This window comes from Furipterus horrens, unplaced genomic scaffold, assembly GCF_987537825.1.
Source record: "Furipterus horrens unplaced genomic scaffold, mFurHor1.1.pri manual_scaffold_6, whole genome shotgun sequence".
In the NCBI taxonomy this organism is placed as follows: Eukaryota; Metazoa; Chordata; class Mammalia; order Chiroptera; family Furipteridae; genus Furipterus; species Furipterus horrens.
In genome coordinates, this window is record NW_028327176.1 from 169,575,381 (window position 1) to 169,586,824 (window position 11,444).

Here is an 11,444-nt window from a genome sequence, read left to right on the forward strand (position 1 = left end):
TTAAAAATGCAAGTCCCGGCAAAAGACAAATACCATATGACCTCACATATAAGTGGAACCTAATGAACAAAACAAAAAAAGGAGAAAAATAGAACTGGAGGCATGGAAACAGGGAACAGACTCACAGTGAACAGAGGGGATGGGGGAGAGGGGATAAAAGGGGGAAGAAGGACAAAGATTTAGTCAAGGAACAAGTATAAGTGACCCATGGACATGAACAACAGGGCAGGGATTGACTGTGGGAGCAGGGGTGGAGGATTGGGCTGGGAGGGGTAGGGGAGAGCAAGGGGAGGAATTGGGACAATTGTAATAGAACAACAATAAAAAAGAATGCAAGTAATTAATTCACTTCTCTGCTTAAAACCCTTCAATGCATCCAAGGGTACATGGGATAAAGGCCAAAGTCTTCACCTGCTGGTGAGACCTTGAGTGACTGGCTCTTTGCCCTGCCCATTGTAGCTGCTCTCTCCCTGAGCCTCTGCACTCCACCACACATGCCCTCTTTCAGTTCATTAAAACAGAAGGCTCCCTCCTGCCTCAGGGCCATTGCACCTGCTCTTCCCCCTGTTTGAATCATTGGAGCAGGTGTAGTCTGCCAGCCCGTCTGCTGTCTTTGGCTGCCCACCTCTTTTGTTTGGCCAGCCCAGAGATTATTAAAGTGTGAATTTGAATATGTTAAGGCCATTCAGCTTCTTCCAGTCTGCCCAGGGCCTTAATGTGTGTTAGCCGCCTGCTACTCAGAAGGAATTTGAGTTTGCAATCCCTGGGCTAATTAATTTCTACACATCAAGCAGTAATCTGCATGAATGTCATTTCCTAAAAGAAGCCTTGACAACCTCACACTCTCAAAGCATCCTGTACTTTCCTTTCTCTTCGTAGCACTCATCACAATTGTCATTAAATAATTGATTGTGTGATTAGGTGTTTAAAATCTATCTTCCTGGCAAAGACTATTTATCAATGTATCTTCAGCTCTTTATATACAGAAGGCACTCATTTATTGAATGCATGGATGATAAAATGAGATTATTACAAAACTTAATGCAAATAATTCTCTCAAACCTTTAAATGAGAATTGTGGACAAATATCTGTGAGATTTAGTGGAGCCTAATCCTTCCAGTAAACACTGTGATCCCCCAACTCTGAGATGATAATACTCTATGAAGCTTATAAGGACAGTAATTTTGTACTAATGAACTGTGTTCCAAAGGACAGAAGGAATGAGGAAGCAGAGGGCTCCAGGCTCCTTATTCTAAATTAAACTTGAGTATCTCTGCTCTTTTCTTTATTCATCTTCTACCTTTTATGTGAATATAATGGACTTCTGCACAAGTTTTATCTGAACAAAACTCACCAGTGTTGAGACAATGACTGTTTTATAGATTATGGTATCAATAACCCCAAGAACGGTGCGTGGCACTGAGTGTGTGATTCTTAAGTACTGTATTTGTTGAACAATATCTATGTATGGTAACCTACTTGTGGGTAAAGATATATTTTCAAAGCTAGAATCAGATCTGTACTGTGTTTAGAATCAAGAAATGACAGTGCTTTTCCATTGCAGGTAATATAAGCATTAACTGCTCTGTACTCTGAATGTTTCTTCCAATTCAGTTACAAAAAGCAAAGCAAAGGACACCCTTTTGCAATCTATGTTAGTGCAGGCCCTTTAAATGCATTTTAAAAACTTTGGTCATGGTTCTTCCCAATGCTACATTATTCTCTCTGTCTATAGTCATATCAAAAATGCAACAAATGAATTATCTTCACAGATAACTTTTTATTTGCAAATGGATCAGGATGTGCCTGAAGAATGGTTCACTGAAGTGTTTGTTGAGAAAGTATGAATAATAATAATTATTATTATTATTTGACCTCACTATGTCTGAAGCAAACTAACATAAAGTAGATAATTTTCCATAGCAATAAGGTATTTTCTTAGTGTGGTAATTAACAGTAAAACATGGAATAAAAGAAACTATATGAAGTAGTGTGTGCTATGTTCACTGTGCCAAATATCTTTCATTCTCACCCTGCCACCAGCCGCTCCTCACCCTCTGCACCCTTCTCTGCCTTGGAGGCAGACCTTGCAGATTACTTTAACAGGTTCACTTGTTCTCTGTTTCCAGGTGGCTTTGTGCAATGGGGAGCCCCTGCAGGAGGTCAGAGGAAGGAGCACATTTAGGTGAGTTTCTGTATTTCCTTGCTTGCTCCAGGCAGAGTGGCCTCCAGCTGGTGGCAAAAGAAAACACCAAAGACCAAAGGTCACAGATTCTCTCAAGGTGACCTTTCCCACACTCTCTCCCATTGAGTTCACCTCCCTCCTCTGGGTCCTTTATGCTTACAAGTTGTAACACCTGCGATGGCTAGCCCAGGACCACCTCAGTTTTCTTTACGGTTTCCCCACACCTGCCCATACCTCATAAATAAACCCTCCTGGAATGTGTCACTTGCTTCCTGTTGGGTCCTTGGTTGATGTATCTACTAGGGGTTCCATTTGCCATCTCTCTCATGTTCATCAGGAAGCACAGTTAAGGTGATAGGCCTGACATCTACTAGTTTAACTACTTGTTTTCTAATTTGCTTTCACTTATTTTGATCTCAACAAAAACAGCTGTCTTAGGCTTTCAAACAGCAGCATATTGCAGCATGTAAAAATTCTCTAATATAAGCTATCCAATACCCTATTGTTGAGCTTTAAAAAATTTATTTTTCTGTTTTTTTTCCCAGTGTACATTATTGAACATACATCTTTATACAAGCTAAACTCCTAAGAGAATTCTTGGGGAAATTTTTTTCTTTTTTAAAGGATAATACCACTAAGCTATTGTGACTCAGAATGTACTGCATTGAGGAAATTAACATTTTAAAGATGTGCACCAATGAATTAAGACTTCGCTTTTTGCTTTTTATTCCCTAGACTTGAGTAGCATAGCACTTTTAAAGCAAAAACAAAAACAAACAAACAAAAAAAACCCTCTAATTCTAGAAGAGTTACAGCTGTAAAAACACTAGCTTACAAAACAAACACTGTATTTTTTTGAAAATTGCTTTTAGTTACTAGTTCATAGTAAAAGAAAACCCATTAACATAACTGGCAATATCTACTTTTTAGATTATAATTGTACAAATGGACCAACATTTCTCTGGAATTTATGAATCCCTGGGATAATTCATCCATGTAATTTCATAAGGAAAAGAGAACTAATTTCCTGCCTCACACTTACCCAGCATTTCAATTTATCACGCAGAACCCCATTTTTTGTGTTCCCTTCCTCCCTTCATTTCTTCCTTTTTTCTTTCCATCCTTCCTTCCACTTTGGGTAAAACAGACTGAGCTCCAGACCTCTTAACCACCACACCTTGCCTATGCGGAACTTCAGGACACCTTAATTAAGGACTGGATGACAGGCCTGGTCAAGGACCCTGTTCCTCATCAGTGTCATCTGAACTGTGGTGACGAAAGAAATGGTAAGAAAGTATATTGTCTCAAACACAAAAGACTCAATGAATATCAGAAAGGTTACTATCTTTTGGGCACAGCTTGTATAATAGGTGGCAAAGAATAAATAAGGATTTATTCACATGGGAGGGTTTTGCAAGATCCCCATTATCACCCAGCTCTTTTCTTCATGACTTATGGAGGATTTGTTATATGCCTGGCATTATGCTTGAAATTACAAATAAAGCACTAAACAAGATAAGACTGTTTACCACAGAAGTTTTTACATTTTTTTCTAGTGAACTCTCTGAAGTAATTTGAAAAACTATGTGCCCTCTTGCAGATTTTTAAGTTGATGTATTATCTTAAAATCAAACTGGTAAAGGGCATAATTTCTACCGTTTGTGACTATAACAAATCCAATGCTCTGTGATAAATTTCTTCAAAATATGAAACTTTCCCCCTAACAACCCCAATTAAATTAACATGTATTGATATTGTGAATTCCTACCAAGTTTAGATTGAAGAAAAACATAATGGAACTTGCATCTAATGAAACAGAACTGAAAAGGGGCCTCCTAAGTCTTATCATTCACCATCTTAACTGTACGCAGGTCGTTGAGTCATTTAAAGCAACCGGTCTTCTGTATTAATGCTTGAGTTCATGGTCACAGGATTTTAAAGTAGGGATTTTATAATTTTAGAGAGAAAGCATAGGGAATATATGTTCCAATATTCTGTTTTCCAGCAGAGGTAAATGAGACTCAAAGAAGCAAGGTGACTTGCCAAAGTCTCAGAGATGTGTGGTAAACTTGGGATCGTTGGTTATCATTTGGTGACCTTTTTATTATTGCGTGATTGAAAATGCTACAGCTTCTTTAGTAAGCTTAAATAAAAATTAGTAGGAGCAAATAACAATAGTAGCAACCATAAAAATCCTGGTATATAAGAATGAGGAGCCAAAGTCCCAAATATAATCACTTATTTTTTAATGGAAGTGAATAACAACAGCAACAATAATAATTCTGTATTATTATATACAAATGAGACAGTCATAAGTAAATTATTTCTTTTCACTTTCCTTTATATTTACCATTTTATTTCTTCCACACTTTCTAAAAAACACTTTGTTTGAAGCTTTAAACTAGCTTTACATTTCTATTTGAAATAAATTTATCATCTCTCTTTTTTATTTTTACACCTTCTATTTCATGAGAAAAATGGAATGCATTTAATTTTATAAAGGTAAAACCTAAGAAGATTAATTTTGATAACTTAGTGTCCTAGGTAATACGAATTTGACAAATAATGCAATCTTTAAAAATAATTTTAGGATGCACCTCTGAGCTAATCAGTAACAGTTCAGTCAAATGGTTAGAAGAAGCTTTTAAGATCCGTTATACTAGTGAAATAATTTAATTCTGTCCAGCTCACTTATTATCAATAATATAACTGCTTCCGGGTATAGTCAGTTTGAAAACTAAATAAAGTTTATAAATAATTATGAAAATCCTATAGGAATACTTTACTGTGTTACTATTCAAATTAATAGAAGAGACTTCAAACATATTTAATAACTTCTTATTTTTGATACCCTTTTAGCAATGAAAACATTAACAAAAAGGACTGTATTATAAAACTTTGTAGCTGGCTACTGTTATTTATACCGAAATTTGTTACTTTTCATGCATTTTTTATCAGGTATAGGCTCTGACATAAACTAGAAACTACTGTTTTTAATATTACACTTAGTATATATTTTTATGTTCTACCAGGACAACTGAAGTTACCATTCAGAGGAAATGTTCACTGAGAATTAAACTAGATTATACATAAATTTATGATATAAAATGGAATTTGTACTAAGGGTTCCTCACTTGAAGAAAACTAAAAATAAAACCTAGCTTAATAAAAAGGAATCTATATGGGGTGATAATTCACAACACAATTCTTAAATCATAAAATTAGAATGTCCCAAATGTCACTAAGAAAGTTAATTTTGAGCATAATGTTTGACTAGGGACACCTGTTTTATTTATTTAATTATTTAATTTAAAAAAATTAGGTACACTATTGTTTGGGTCTCCTCAATAAATGAGTTCTCTAGATGCTCATTTTAATCATATTTTCTCCCCAACTGCAAATCTACACATTCCTAATTCTATTGCTTTGTGGGTCAGAGCAGAATTTTCAGCCTTATTCCAAACAAAATTACATTATCTTTGCATTACCAATATCTGATGAAAGTGCTCAGCTAGACACAAAAACAAAAGGACCTTCTCTTTAGGTCTCCATCTTTCAATCCCACACTGGAAAAAAAGAAAAATGTCAGAAGCTTTGAAGTTAGAGATTTTTTATTAAAATCACCCAATTCTAAAGAGGGCTGGATACCATACAAATCCTTAAAAACAGAAAGGAGGGAGTCTAACGATGTATTTTTCCTTGCTGCACAGAAATTTCCCCAGAGGTGGAAGTTGGGGTGTCACAAGGGTTGGGATAGTTCAGTGTAGTGAAATTTACTTCATGTGAAATTTAACAAAACTATATTTAGAAGCTATGTTAAAATCCTAGTAATATTGTGAGTTGAGGTACACTTTAAAATATGTGCTATCATTGTGTTTACATAACCTAGCTCTGGTGTAGAACTATTATGCTTAAGTATAATATCAGAGGTGTGCTAGAGCTGACATGCAAAAACAATTGTTAAATTTTCAGAAATTGTGTGAGCTAGTTGTCAGTCATGATTAAAAATCAAACTATGTAAACTTAAAATTTAAATCATATTCAAAAGAAACATAATACATACTTAAAACATATCATTACCTTTGACTATTATTTATGCACTTGAGGTTGTTTATGTCTACAGTATCAATATTAGGAATGCCAGATAAAATCCAGGATGTTCAGTTAAATTTGAATTTCAGAAAAACAATGAATAATTTCTTAGTATGAATATGTCCGTAATATTACATGGAAATACTTATACTATACTAAAATAATTACTTGTTGTTTGCCTGACAGTTAAATTTAGTTGGGCATTCTGACTTTTTATTTGCTAAATCTGGCAGATCCTACAACATATTTCTTTCTAACTCCATGTTCAGTGACTTTACATTGATAGTTTGCAATCAGTCACAGTGGATGTCTATTCGCAATAGATATAAGCACAACAGCAAATCAGGGCTTCCACCCCCAAAACAGTTGTTAAATATTTAGCAGTACAGTACTTTGTCTAATTCATTTAAATAAATTTTGACAATATTGCATGATGCTGTCCAAATGCTTAGAATAAATAGATTCTTCAACTATTGGTCACTATGATAAAAATAAATTCGTTTATACATATGACCTTATTATATTCTTTATGCTCATCATTCCACAAAGAAGGCAATAATATGCAGGAAACTTCTAATGGACAGCATTTCTCCTGAAGTTTCAAGAGAAACTGTTTTGCTCAACATCCATTGATGGCTATAAAAATAAACACATTTGACTTCCAGCCAAGATGGAGGTGTAGACAGACATATTGCAACTCCCTTCACAACTAAGATGAAATATGACTACTTCAAAACTAGAGATAACCAGAAGTTCTAGAAAATCAAGCTGCATAGAAGTCCAGCAAACAAAGATATAAAGAAGAAATACTCATCCAGACAGGTAGGACGGGTGGAGAGGACCTGGTGTGGTGGTGACAGCGGCGGCAGCAGCAGCGGCAGGCCAGTGGAAAGTGCAGTAACATGTTTTAAAAAGTCAGGAGGGACACCTGGGGAATATTCCAAGCTCCTCACCGGATCTCGCAGCTCACAGTCCCAGCACTGGGGAAAAATCAAGCCTCATTGCTTCTGACTGTGCAGACCAGTGAGGGTTGGGGTGGAGGCAGAAACTGCGGGTCTCTCAGCAGAATCCGATTGTTTAAAGGGCCTCCATGGTCCAAGAACATTCGCAGACCCACCCACTCTGGGAATGAAGGCCAGGGCAGCAGCTAGAGGGGCACCAGTACAGTGTGGAAGTGTGAGAGGTGCCTGGAAAAGGGGCAAGTGGCATTGTTTCCCCTCAGGCCTCTTCCCCACATACAGCGCCACAACGTGTTGAAACAGGTTGCCATGTACTGATTAATCCCTAAGGCTCTTCCCCTTACAATGTAACAGGAGTGACAGCTCTACCTGGGATGTGGAGGCAGACAAACACAGGAGCCTGTCAGAATGAGACAACAGAGAAGTATGGCCCAAAAGAGGGAATGGATCAAAGTTCCAGAGGGAGAACTAAGTGACGAGGAGATAGCCAACATAACAGATGAGGAGATGGACAACATAACAGATGCAGAATTCAAAACACTGGTGGTAAAGATGCTCACAGGCTTGACAGATGTGCTTGAGTATGGCAAATGCACAAGAGATGAAGTGAAGGCTATGCTAAGTGAAAAGAAGGAAAATCCACACAAAACCAATGGTGAAGGGAAGGAAACCAGAGTTCAAATCAATGATTTGGGACATAAGGAAGAAAAAAACAGTCGACCAGTGCAGAATGAGGAAGAAAGAATTGGAAAAAAATGAGGAAAACTTCCAAAATTTTGTGAAAGAGATGGACATACAGGTCTGGGAAGCACAGAGGGTCCTGGGCGAGCTGAATCCAAAGGGGACCACACCAGGACACATCATGATTGAGATGCCAAAGGTGAAAGATAAAAAGAGAGTACTGGGAGCAGCAAGAGAGAGGCGGAGAGTTGCCTACAGGGGGGTGTCTATAGGACCATTAGCTGATTTCTCAGAGGACACTTTGCAGGCAGGAAGGAATTGGCAAGCAGTATTCAATGTGATGAAAGGCAACCTGAAACCAGGATTACTCTATCCAGCAAAGCTATCATTTGAAATGGAAGGACAGATGAAGTGCTTCCCAGACAAGATAAAGCTAAAGGAGTTCATCATCACCAAGCCATTATTATATGAAATGTCAAAGGGACTTACTTAAGAAAAAGAAGATCAAGATTATGAACATTAAAATGACAACAAACTCACAACTATCAATGACTGAATCTAAAAGACACAAACAAAATTCAACTAAGGAAGCCAGAATAGGAACAGAATCATAGGTATGGGGATCATTTGAAGGGTTATCAGCTGGTAGGGGGGAGGGGGAGAAATGGGGATATGGTTCAGGGATTAAAAAACAATCAGTTGGTACAAAATAGACAGGGGGAATTTAAGAATAATACAGGAAAGGGTGAAGCCAAAGAACTTATATGCATGACCCATGGGCATGAACTAAGGGAGCTGAGATTGCTGGAGGGAAGGGGGGTACTGGGTGGAGGGGAGCAAAGGCGGGAATGAAAGGAACTACTGTAACAACATAATCAATAAAATATACTTAAAAAATAAAATAAACACATTTTTAGAAGTGTCTTAAATATTTCCTCTACAGAAATCCATTCTTTCAATTCATATAACTATATACCTTTTGACTTAGAATAGCATGAGGAGGTGTAGAGAGAGGATTGAACTTGGGATAACAAGTTATTTAATGTAAGGAAAATATCTAAGAAAAGCTATGGTTTCTTTGTTCACTCCTCTGTTCCTTACTATTAATAAGTGTTTTAGAGGCCGCAGCAAGCTAAGTACAATGGTTTACAGATCAATTCATTGGAAATATTTTCTTTTTTTCTTCTTTAAATGAAATGAGTGAAATGAGAGAATGGATCAATTAATCATTTTTGTAGCTGGGCTCTGGGTAATCGAGGTCAGTGACCTTGGTAGGCTGATCAATGAATCTGATCCCAGAGAGGGCCAACAAGATCTGGTTTCTGGCTGCCTTGTTTTAATCATTTATGTGTGCCCTATTATCTATAGAGAGCGGTCCAGTGCCAGCAGCTCCAAACTGAGGTTCAATATTACAAAACAGATGCAGGTGTTTCCAGGACAGCTAGGTCAGAATAAAACTTTTGACTAGAAAATATGGAAACTGAGGTGATTGTCTTCGAAATATGCGACAGGCACAGAAGTGTGTATTTGGATTACTTTAGCTGAAAGTTTTACCTGCTTCTCATTTGCAGCTCTCCATACTTTGCAACAAGATTATTATTCTCCTCCGATTCCAACTCCTCGAGGGAGAGAAATAGCAATATGTGGTTGCCTTCTCGCACACCCTCAGCCAGGGACCTGCCGCAACCCAGGCATGTATCTTGACTGGGAATTGAACTGGCCAGCCTTTGGTTCACAGGCTGGTGCTCAATCCACTGAGCCACACCAACCAGGGCTCTTTCTTCTTTTTTAATTTCAAAAATTATTAAAAGACCAATACATTAAAAGAATGGGTAGTCATACAGGTTTAAGCTAAATGCCTATGCTTCGTCACACGCTTTTGCTTACTATGTACTGAACAAGTCTGGATTTGAGGAATGCTCATATTTTAGTCATTCTCATTTTCTTCCATCAAATGAGATATTAAGTTTTGCCTCCACTTACAAACTGTTTTATATGGAAGAACTGAGTGAACTTGAACAACAACAAAAAACGGTTGCTTTGAAAACAGTCATTTGAATGGGTGAAATAAAATAAAGTAGCCAATGAATTTTTTACTTGAACTGAACCATTTCAAAAATGGGTCTAAAGATAGGCTAACACTCAATTTCCAATGGTCACAGGAGCAGGAATTCTTCAACACCCATAAGCAGTGTGTGGGTTCAAACCCAAAGAAAACAGTATTGAGTCTTCTCCTTGTAATTTCAAATTCTGGTAAGAATTCCTCTCTACCCAGCTAACCTTCCATTTCCAAATTCTCTAACTAATTTTGAGGATGTGACATTTCAAGGATGGGAAATATTTATATTATTCTTACTGCTTTAGAGGATATAAATAGATGCATAGACTAAGATGGAAATCCTCGGTGTCTTTTCCCAGGACTAACATAAACACTTAGAATTGGTCCTTAAAGAAATTATGCTTTGAGAAGTGATCTAAAAAAGAAAGAGAAGATGAGAAGAGAGATTCCAAAAGGGAACAATCGTTCAGCTGGAGAGGTATACAACATTACAGTCAAAGCAGAGCCATCTATTTGAAGTTTCCAAGTAGCACTGAGCTTGAAGGCTTGAGCTGTAAAGGTGCCAACTGCCTGGGTGTGTAACACCTTGGGATGGTTGTAGTCCAGTACTCTTTTTTTTGGCTGAACTTCGCTTTAACAGTTGATAGTATTTTACTTTTATCAGGTATTTTGTAGTTCATATGACACTTTCATACAACACTTAAAATGTACTTATTAAATCATTTTGAATGTGTCATTTTCTTATTTAATTTTCACAGCAATTGCATGATATGGATTCTATTATCCTAATTTCACAAGCGAAGACAGTGAACACGGAGAGATGAAGTAACTTGCTTTTTAGCCGCACTGCACTCATGCCTCGTCTTAGTCCTTCTGACAAAGCTGTAAGTGCTATCATGCTTGCAGAGGAGAAGAGCAATTGATGATCAGGGAGACTGGAAAATTTGCTCAAGGTCACTCAGCTAATAAGTAGCACAAGTGGGGCAACAAGCCAGGTTTCTAAATGCTTTCCAATTGCTTCCAGTGACATCTTTGTGAATAGAAAACATGGGGCCAGATGGTAAAAAATTCAGTTGGCTGGTGATAATTTTTGTGTGAATCTGAAATCTTTGAATCTAACTTCAAGACCTGTATAGAATACACAGATGCAATAAATATAATTTTAACCTTATGTAAGTACCATTAGGGTGTCGCTTATAACATTCTGCCCTGTCCTCTGCTACCATTTTTCTCTCTGAAAGGCCTACCACTATTCCTGGCCATAGCATGTGTTCAATATATTGTAAGTGTTTCATGAATAAATAAAAGGACACTGCTGTATAGAAATGCTCAGTGCATGCAAGCAAGGGCAGCTTCTCCTTAAAATGCAGGAATGGAGATTCAGATTGCCCTTGGATGAGTCTAGGAAGTGAAGTGTATCGGTGCCATCTGTTTGGTTCACCTGCCGAGCTGCCTTGCTTGTGAAAC

General features: G+C 37.4%; 1 long non-coding RNA gene across 2 annotated transcripts in view; it reads left to right on the forward strand.

Annotated features, from left to right (window-relative positions):
- The window catches only part of LOC150007813 (uncharacterized), a 23,741-nt gene extending 12,593 nt beyond the window's left edge, over positions 1-11,148 (forward strand). The window contains exons 2-4 of one of the 2 annotated variants that reach the window (XR_016511843.1): positions 2,131-2,186; positions 3,334-3,472; positions 10,736-11,148. This is a non-coding gene — a long non-coding RNA (uncharacterized LOC150007813). Of the gene's footprint in view, positions 1-2,130; positions 2,187-3,333; positions 3,473-9,489; positions 9,676-10,735 lie in introns of those variants that run through there. The other variant, XR_016511842.1, reaches the window with a different exon arrangement.
- The last annotated feature ends 296 nt before the right edge of the window (positions 11,149-11,444 follow it).